The sequence below is a fragment of the Fukomys damarensis genome, unplaced genomic scaffold, assembly GCF_012274545.1.
Source record: "Fukomys damarensis isolate Sample0158 unplaced genomic scaffold, DMR_v1.0_HiC HiC_scaffold_13, whole genome shotgun sequence".
In the NCBI taxonomy this organism is placed as follows: domain Eukaryota; kingdom Metazoa; phylum Chordata; class Mammalia; order Rodentia; family Bathyergidae; genus Fukomys; species Fukomys damarensis.
The window spans coordinates 2,421,329-2,429,379 of record NW_022900925.1 but is presented as its reverse complement, the minus strand read 5'-3'; the positions used below and the strand labels follow the sequence as shown (position 1 = coordinate 2,429,379).

The window sequence follows — 8,051 nt, the reverse complement described above, 5'->3', positions numbered from 1 at the left end:
GCGGGGACGCTGCTGCAGCACCTGCGCCAGGTGAGTGAGGGGAGCCTTCTGGAGCGCCCCGCCCCTTCCCGGGAGAGCGGGAGAGGCGAGGGGCACCGCCCAGGCCCCCTTCCGCCGGGATGGAGCTCTGTGTGGCAGCAGGTGCCTCGGCACTCCCGCTGAATTTGGGGCCTCCGGGCAGGGCGGAGGAAGGCTGGCCGGGTGAGGCCCGTAGAGAGGGACCTGTTGGACTAAAGTCCCTGCTTTTCTGCTCCGCACGTCTCCTGGGTGGTCGCCGGGAGGGAAGCAGGGATGCGCGCCTGGTCTGGGCCGAGGCTCTTTTCTTCCTGTGTTCTCAAAGGCTGTCACTCTCGACCAGGGGTCCTCAAGAGATGAACAGTTATCTGCTGAACCCGGCTTCCCGACGGGGATCCAAGGCCATCCTTGGATGGGGATCCAAGGGGATCCTTAGGGTTGGAGAGGTGCCAGTCCCTAGGTCACTTGCCCACCCGAGAGGCACCCTGGGTTATGCTTCAGGGAGCAGTTTCATGTCCCCTAACTTTGGCGGGCCCTCAGGCGTGAGCCCCTATGAAAGGCGTGAGAAGAGAGTTAAGCTCATTTCCTGGGCAGCAGGAACTCCAGGAGGCTGCCACACTTTGCTCTCAGCAGATCCTGTCCCACTTGTTAGGGACAGACTGTAGATCTGGCCAGTTGACATTTCACCCACCTACCTCTCTTTGGCTTGTTGGTTTTTCCCCCCTTGGTTTTGTGGGAAGAGGATGGCCTCTGCCATGGATTTTCTTGAGTAGGAGAAAGGCAGGAGGATGTAAAGCTCCCCTGGTTTTCTTGGCCTGGCTTTGTGGAGTAGACATGTCCAGGCCCCGTATTCCTGCTATGATGTCCCCAGTGGAGATGTGGTCTACGGTGGGTGGGTGAGGGGCAACCTCAGGTGACCTTGTGAGGTTTTCCCATTGCTGATGAAAGAGGCCGGAGGAAGGAGAGCCTTCCTAGGAGGAGCTTCCAAAATCTAATTATATCCACATCTCTCCTGGATGCTATAGCACTGCCCCCCACCTTTCTATCTGGTGCAGTGTTATTCTGGAGTATGTGTTTCCAAGCCACATAGTACTCAGGAGGAAAGCAAAGACTCGGGAATTCAGGAAGGTATGGGAGTTCCACACTTGCCTGTGCTTTTTCAGACAATATCCAGAATGATCCCCGAGAGGCTACTGGATCCCCAGGTGCCTTTCCTGAATTGAATCATCAAAGAAAGATGGCATTCCAAACCTCATAACTTTAGCCTGTGTATATTTCTCTTTGTCTTTTGAAAACTGGAAACTGATGTACCACCTCTATGGTAACTCTTTCACTTTCAAGCAGAGTAATGGATTTTCCAGAACATCAAATCCTAGATAGTAAGGTTTTACCAGTCATGCTTGTCCCTGGGTGCTTGGGGGATACAGACAAAGAAAGAGCTGACAAGCCTTTCTTAGAGGATAAAAGAGCAAGATGAAGCCAGAATTCTTGAGTGCCAGTTAGAGACCCACAGGAGGAGGTAGGACCCAGAGGCCATGATATTTCAGACTTCCTAGTATGATTCCACACCATAGGAAAACTGAGAGACCAGAAGGAGCATTTCCTCTGCAGCTGGGTCAGCTGGAATCTTCCTCAGCCACAGGACTGGGAGGCCTGATGAGAGAGGAAGGGGTTAACCAGACTTCCCCTTTACTGGGGCTCCCTTAACCTCTGTCTGAAGGTGAGGGTGCCCCACATTTCCTGGAGTGCAGGGATCACCAGCCCTGGGCAGTATGGGGGGAGAGCGCAGGTGTGTCCAAATGTCCATGACAAACAGAGGAGCATTTCCTAGGGCCCTGAGACCAACTTGGGGAATGTCCAGCTGAATTTGTGCTCTTTCTTGTAAATCAGATTTTCTTTTCCACTTTCCTCTTCTAGTCTGGAGGTAATGATGTTCAGAAAGAAAATTAGTAGTCAGCGAGAGATATGAAAGCACCAGGGCTTGACAAAGATGAGGGTTGTGCAAAGTGCAGAGTGTTCAGTAGTGCTGGAATGTCTGGGACCCCCAGGGTAAATGTCGAACAGCAGGGCCGGGAAGTAGCAGTGGCCAGGACAGTGACCACCACCCCCTTCACATAACACATTCTCCTACATTAGATAGTGTGTTTTTAGCACCCAGATTTGTATATGCTCCATATATACAGGGCTAGAGGGAACTTGGAGCCCTTAATTCCTGCAGTTTTCAATGTCTCTGAGTCCATGATCTTCCTAAGGCCCTGAAAGAGCTATACACCCTCTTCCAGATAAATGTACCATAACAGTCTTTATTTTTATTATTTTTTTTTTTGAGATGGAGTCTGTATAGTTCAGGCTGGCCTCACACTTGCCATGATCCTCCTATCTCAGCCTATCCAGTGCTGGAATTTTAGGTATGTACCACTGTGGCCCACCCCACCCCCAGTCTTGCGAGGAATTTCAGAAGGTACACAGAGCCCCTGAACCCAGTCTATAGAACCCAAGTGCAGAATCACTGTTCCAATCTGATAGTTTCCCTTGTCCTGTTATGTAACTTGCTTCGAGCTGGAATTACCAGAAACTCAGAACCATTTGTGGCAGTTCATGGTGGTCTGATGGATTTCGGCTGTTGGTGCTGCTTCTTTTGAATGCCCCTCTTTCATATCTAGGATTTGGGGAGCATTTCCTTGCTTGTATGCTCTCTATCTTGTCACTTGCTGGAGAAGTGTCAGGAAGCCTCACTTACATTTCAGGTGTCCAGGCAAGATGCCAGACAACTGCCCAGAAGGAACAGAGATCAGTCCCCTTCCCTTTAGGAGCAATATAATCTGAGAAGAACCTGGGGCTCAGGAGCAAGTCAGAGTGACTTGATTTTAGTCCTCACCCTGCTGTGACTTCAGACCTTCATAACCTCTCTGGGTTGTGTTTCTTCATTTCCCAAAGAGAGATCAGAGCAAATCCTACAAAGTGTATGAAATTATGTTGGTACTGCCAGTCAAGGCCTTCTCATGCCAACCATGACAAGAAACAGGAGAATCTACCCTACGTTGGGTATAGCTAGACTAGAGATAAGGTCGTGGCATCCTTTCCATTCAGGTCTGGTCCAAGGGCCAGGGCTCAGTGTGTATCGAAATTCAGTAGTAGTCTGGAGCAGGTATTCATGGAGCTAAAAGAGGTTTGGACCGAAGTCATTCTTCTCCCCTTTCCTACACACTTCCCCCTAGGCCTTCCCCTTCCCTTGGATTATCTGAAGTCCTGGGTTCAGTTTGCCATCTTTAAGGAATCCTGGGGAAGAAAAGATCTTTCATCATGAAAAGAGGCCAAGAACTGAGGTACATGGAAGTGGGGTATCATCTCTCCAGCCAAATGGCTTCACTTGAATCCCAAAAGTTCCAGACCAGGACACTGGCCCATCTCATAGAACAGTGATAGCAAACGTATGGCACTCATGCTGCAGTGGGCTGTTTGGATCATTGAAAGCTCTAACAGGTTCTCCATCACGGTCACAGAACCTCAGAATAAGAGGTCTGTTTCCCTGGGGTGACCCATTCTTTGTGTTCATCAGCATTCCTACTGTGTTAGTCAGCCTTTTGTTACTGTAACAACATACCTGAAATAACCAATTTAGAAGGAAAAAAGGTTTATTTGGGCTCACTGTTTCAGAGGTTATAGTCCGTGGTTGCTTGGCCAAATTTCTTTGGGCCAAGCAGTAAAGCGGCATGTCATGGCAGGGAATGTGTAGAAACAGAGAGACAGGGGCTAGAGTCCCGCTCTCCCCTTCAAGGGCATACCCCAGTGATGAGAAGACCCTCCCACTAGTCCCCCTCCTAAAGATTCCACTACCTCCCAGTAGTGCCATAGGCTGGGGACCAATCCATGGCCCCTACTTCTCTAAAAGAGGGTCTCATTGGGTTGGTTTACTACCAATATAGCACACCCTGCTATGCAGTTATTCCAGTGTCACCCTACCCTGCCTCACCCAGCAGTGTGGCTTGGGCCTGGTCTTGTGGTTCTCTCTGCTGTCAGGGTGGCTTTACTTTATGCCTGGGATCAGGAGCAAAAAAGAACCACTTTTTTACTCAAACACTCCACCTGAGCAAATCTCTACAGGCAAGCTGGTTGGAAGGCCACCAGGCATCAAGCAGGGAAGTCCCCACTGCTGGTCTTGCTCTTACTCTTCCTCTATTTGGAATGCATTTCTTTATTTCTACCAAAGGCACTGTACCTTTGCAAGGCCACCTCTTTTGGCATATCAGTCCATGCCCTGAGATCCAGATGCCATCAGTCCCACTGTAATGAGTGGCATTTAATCATCTATATACTGTTTTTCTCCTGATGACCACTGTATATCAAATAAAGTCATGTGCTTCTTGAGGATGGAGACCTACTGCCACCATTGTCTGCAGTATAGTATTGAAAACCCTGAAGGCTCATGACATTGCTTAGTAAGTCTGTGTGTTATGAAGGGGTGTGGTGTGTGTGTGTGTGTGTGTGTGTGTGCATGCCACTGTGGCCCTGGTGTGTCTTAAGAAAGCGCTTGGACGCCCAGCTGCAGCTATGTATCTGGATGCTGATTTACCAAGCTGTCAGTACGGTCATGAGATCCTGTGCATTTGCTTTCCAAGTGGGTGGATTCCTGGGAGTGATGTCCATAGGGTTTGACTGTTCCTGGAAGCATGCCAGGTGGTGGTGTTCTTGGAGAGAGGAGTGGCATGGTGCCCAGTCTCAGTGGCACTGCGGGATTCCATCCGGCAGGTGCAGTCTGGGGCCTCTGCTGAGGTGGCAGGAGGGGGGCAGGGCCTGCTGGGAGAACCAGGCATCCACAGTCCTGATCTGCCCCTGTGCTGAATCATGTGTGTTCTCTCCACAAAGAAACCTTGCTTTTTAATATCCACCGCTCTCTCCCTGGACTGGATCCAGGCATTTCCAATGATAGAGATGCAAAAGGATTCTGATGTCAGGGCCTGCTCTTTTGATTTCCAGGGCTTCAGAGACACCAGACAGGGACACAACAGCCTCTGTTGTGGCCAAGCATGACCATATGGCCTGTGACTGGGTCAGTTACCCTGACTTCAGGGCCTTGGGGGCAGGGAGAGGGGTCCTTCTTTTTGGAACAAATGCCACCTCCTCAGCAATGACTGGAAACTGCTTTGCTGTCTCTCTTCAGAGTCCCTAAAGTGCCCTGGCCCCCTTCTACCCAGGTAGATGCAGCCTCCCCTACCCCTTCCCCCGTGTTGGTTCATCTCTGTGTGTGCTTTCCTGGGGCAGAGGCCCAGATCAGGTACTTGGTACACAGTCAGTTTGCAGGAAATCCTTATACACAGAATTTTAAATGTCTTATTGGGCATAGTTCCCCCTTCCCTCTGCTCCTGGTTTCTCTCTCAGGAGCCAGCTAAGTTTGACTGAGACTACTCAAGTGTCTCCACTCCCAAGCACAGACAAGGGGAGCCCTCCTGTACCTTCAGGCTCAGTGCTATTATCCCTTCCCATGCTAAGGTTTGAGTCTGTTCGCTGCATCTCACACCTCTTGCAGATAAGATGCCCCATGCCCAAGAGTTACCCAGGTGACCTCTGTCTTTGTCCAGCTTCCACATCAGGATTCCCAGAGGATGGGGTCAACGCTGGAGGAGATCCCCTCCCCCAGTGAGAATCATCCATTAGACAGTCATCTGGCTCCCCTCCCCCACCAAGAGCAGCCCCATAGGTGTCATGATAAAATCACACACACATGTACATACTAACATGCATGCACACATACTTATATACATATATGAGTGTGGCTGCATATGCACAGATGTATTCCATGCCCTGGCTCTTCCTGGCTATGTTCTTGCCAGCTGTCTTAGTCCCTTCAGGCAGCTATAACAAAATACCAGAGACTGGATGGTTTATCAACAAAAACATTTCTCAGGCTCAAGGTTAGAAATCCAGATCAGGGTGCCGGGATATTTGGCATCTGGTGAGGGGCTGCATTCTGATTCCATACCTTCTTGAGTGTCCTCACCTGGGAAGAAGTGAAAGGTCTCTCTGGGGCTCCTTTTACAAGGACACTAATCCCATTATTGAGAGATCAGGACCTCATCACCTCCCAAAGGCCCACCTGGCATACTCTCAGTAGAGAGATTAGGACTTCAACATACAAATGTGGAGAAGGAAAGGGAAACAAGCATTTGTATGCTTGCATTCTTAACATCCTCTCTTGCTTGAGTGGGGAGGAGTCCAGTTATCTAAAGCAGCAGATTCATTTACTGTACTGTGTCTTTAGTTCACCTTTACTAAAGGAGTTGGATATTTGAAATGAGAAGAGAGACCTTGGCATTCCCAGCAGGGGTGGGAACCCCTTCTTACAGTGCCTGCTCTCCTCCCCACCCTCCCACCTTGGCCCTGAGCAGTGCCACGTGGCTCTCTGGGAGCATTTCCCAGCTTTTTTTTTTTTTTTTTTTAACTTTTATTAGCTCAGACTCCTGGCTGCAGCAGCCATATGGAGTTCTGCCGACAGCTGCTGCTCAAAGGGATGTGGCATTTTGATGTTTCTAACTTTATCTTAGCCAGAATAGATGATACAGGAGTCCAGCTGAGAGTAGGGAGTACCCCAGTGTTTGCTTGCAAGGGGGGCTCACTTTGGGGCTGAAGCTCATGTCCTATGGCTGAATGTGTCCCTAAAAGTGCACATGTTGGAAACATAATCCCCAAATTCATATGTTGGTGATACAAGGAGGTACAGCCTTTGGGAGGTCACTGGAGTTAGATAAGATTATCAAAGGGGGCCTCCCTCATAAGACCAGTGGCTTTACAAGGTGACACCTGCTTGCTTGTCTCTGCCATGCTATGATATAGCAAGGACTTCACCAGATGCCAGCACTGTGCTCTTAGACTTCCAGCTGCAAGAAGCATGAGCTAAATAAACTATTTATCGCAAATACCTGCCAGGCAGGATGGGGCACGCCTGTAATCCCAACACTTGGGAGGCTGGGGCAGGAGGACTGCTGAGTTCCAGGCCACCCTGGGCTACAAAGTGAGTTCAAGGCCAGCCTGAACTACAGAGCGAGATCCTGCCTAAGAAATAAATGAATAAAATGGTCCCAGACATTTTGTTATAGCAGCAAAAACACAGACTAAAACACTATACCCAGGTCCAGACCTATCCCTTGCCCTGCTTTGTCCTCAGTGCCCACACGTGGCTTTCTGCCTCTCTGCCTCCACTCCTGTGGCTTCTCTTTGTCCCTCTTGTGTCTCTCTCAGTGTCTCTCCCCTGCTGTGTGTGTCTCTCTCCCCTTGATGAGAAGCAGGCTTGTTAAAACATCTTAGGTCGTCTACCATAGCTCCATCAGCTTCTCTCTGTACTCCCCCAAACCACCTCCCAACAAGGAATACAGGGAACAGATCCTAGGAGAACTGGAAGGATGTGGCAATCAAAGAGGCTACCAGCTCATTCCTATTGGCTGGGTATTGGCTGGGTGCACTGGGCAGGAGGGCAGGAGTCTGTCTGTGCATGACTCTAATCTGTGAAGCATTTTTTTCATGTTTACTTTGCTCTCTAAATAATATTGTAGGGCGGGGGATTTAGCTCAGCAGCTCTGCCACCTGCCTCGTAAGCACAAGGACCCAAGTTCGATCCCCGGTACCAAAATAATAATAATTAACAATAATAATAATATTGCAAGGTTGATATATTATTTAAAAAGCAAATAGTGGATTTTAAAAATATTAAAAAGGCAGTGTACAAGCATTGTAAAAAATGAGAAAATAAGCCAAATTGGTAGTGTGCACCTATAACGAGCTACTCAGGAGGCTGAGGCAAGAGGATCACAAATTCAAGGCCAGCCTTTGTGAGACCCTGCCTTGAAATAAAAATGTAAAAAGAAGTAATGATATAGCTCAGTGGTAGAACACCTGCCTAGCACCCAGAAAGCCCTGGGTTCATGCCCAAGTACCACAGGGAGGGCAGGAGGGGTGAGAGAGAGAATGCAAATGAGCAAAAAAGAAAAAAGAATATTAGGAATTAATTCATGCATTCAGGAGTTGAGACCTTTTCTAGGTAC

General features: G+C 49.2%; 1 protein-coding gene across 1 annotated transcript in view; it reads left to right on the top strand.

The window, feature by feature from the left end:
* Nucleotides 1–6: 6 nt before the first annotated feature.
* The window catches only part of Lrrc75a (leucine rich repeat containing 75A), a 42,298-nt gene continuing 34,253 nt past the window's right edge, over nucleotides 7–8,051 (top strand). Inside the window, exon 1 of the mRNA XM_010618841.3 lies at nucleotides 7–30. The gene's annotated coding sequence lies outside the window, so the exon portion shown is untranslated. The remainder of the gene's footprint in view (nucleotides 31–8,051) is intronic.